Below are 2177 nucleotides of genomic sequence, written 5' to 3' on the forward strand. Positions count from 1 at the left end.
GGCTCTTAGCTCCCCCCTGGGTTTCCGATCACTGTCAGTGGCAGGGGGCTTCTTCCTGCTTTCCCTTTCGCCTCCCTGCATTGTGCCTACATATGCAAATTAACCGTCATCTTTGTTGGCAGTTAATTTGCATATCGCCCTGATTAGCCAATGAAAAGGGTAGCGGTCGTATGCTAATTACCATGTTTCTCTTTTATTAGATTAGATGTTTTCACATCCAAGCACACATATATAACAAATTCTCTTTTATAGAGAATATTATAAACACCATCATTTGCAACACACCCTATATAACAACCTGAATGAAAATATCTTCTAAAACAAAGTAAGTAGTATTATTTATATTGTGAATTCTTTACTCTAAAGATTCCTTGCCAAGTTCTTTTAAACAGTAATCTCTCCTATTTAATATAGGATACAGCCAACTTTTTAGAGCACATAATTACACAAAGCAAGGGTCATCTGTACTTTATATTCATGAATTCACTCCTATAATACCTAATCTCTGAGAAAGAAAGGAAGGAAGGGAGGAAGGAAGGACCTTTGCAAAATGTTCAGTCTGAAGGGGTTAATCCTCATGTAGGAATTCCTCAATGAACCATTTATCATTGGACAGTGTATAAGTCCCTTCCTCAGAAAACAAAAAAACAATTCAGGAGAACTGCTCTTGAGTCTCTGAGAAGGGAGGTGACTAGAGCAGGACAAAAACTGGGAGGAAGAGAGAAAAGGAGGAGCTAAGAAAGGAGATGAAGAGACAATTTAAGAAACTCAGAGTGGCTTGAGATAAGGAGGATCAAGTAACTGTGACAGCAGTCTGAGGCAGGGCACACCCAAAGGGAGCTATGTGGCTTATTTCAAGGGGGTGGAAACTGTGAGCAAGTGAACAATTTTGGTTTTGTTTAACTGAAAGGTTGTGCAATCCTACAAATGGGAGAAGGAAAAAGAAGGGTTGGTTTTTCTAATATAGAAAAAGTTAGGAATTAATAAAGGGTTATCACTTAAAAATATTAAAACAAAAAAAAGGAAAGTAAATACCATATATGAAAATGAAAAATTGAGAAATTAAAGGAAAAACACTATAAATTCCATGTAAAACCAGAGCAGCATTATTTATTGATTGTCATGAAAAGCTCTTTATCCTGTGGATTCTGCCATCCTCCAAACAAGATTCTTATAAAGCATACTAACAAGAATTTGGGGGTATGTGGGTCAGTGTAAAACTTTTCTTCACTCAAACTTTCAATTTGGCAGCTTACAGAAACAATCCTCAATGGCTAAGTTTTTAAAACTCCAAGATAAGCAGGACTTGACTCCAGTGGGCTATTTCCAAGTTGCCAAGCCATTAATCTAAAACAGCTCTTAACCTCTTTAAACTGATTCCTGCTGGTCCAATATAATAAATGATTAATGTTTTAAATAAAAAGGGAGTGGAAAGAGAGAAAGAAGGCCCAAACTCATGCCTTTGGAGTTACTATTAAGTTAAAAACCAAGGGAGATGAACCAAAATGGCGGCATAGGTAAACACTTGTACTTGCTGCCTCTCACAACTACATCAAAACTACAACTAAAAGACAAAACAAAACAAATATCATCCAGAACCATGGGAAAGCTGGCTGAGTGGAAGTTCTACAACTAGAAGGAAAGAAAAAAGCACACTGAGACTGGTAGGAGGTATGGAGGTGCTGAGGCGCACTCGAAACGGGCTGGCAACTGGGTGCGCTGTTGTTTTTTTCAATCAGGAGGGAGATACAAGCTCCTGATTGCTCTGAACTCCAGTTCCGGGTGAGACTCTGGGGACGCAGACTCATACAGGGAGAAACTGGACTGTCTGGCATCAGGCCAGAACATGAGGACAGCTTTCTCTCAGAGATGCTCGCAGCGATCATTGTTCCTGCACGGGGCTGCAGGACACAGAGATCCAGGGACCTCTCTGGGGCAGGGCTGACTGGCAGCCATTGCTGTTTGCTCTGCCCTGGTGATTCCCTGAGACCTCGCCCCACCCAATTTACAACCCCACCCAGGCTGTGTACAGCAACTTTTGTATATGAATGGCCTGTCCTTTTACAACCTAAAACCTAACAAACTGCAGCTGGGTCAGAGAGCTCCAAAGCTTCCAAAAGAAGGCCTAAGGCCCAGCAGCAGCAGCCTGCATTGCTTCACAGCTGTGCCTCATCTGG

The sequence above is a fragment of the Myotis brandtii genome, unplaced genomic scaffold (genome assembly GCF_000412655.1).
Source record: "Myotis brandtii unplaced genomic scaffold, ASM41265v1 scaffold441, whole genome shotgun sequence".
In the NCBI taxonomy this organism is placed as follows: Eukaryota; Metazoa; Chordata; class Mammalia; order Chiroptera; family Vespertilionidae; genus Myotis; species Myotis brandtii.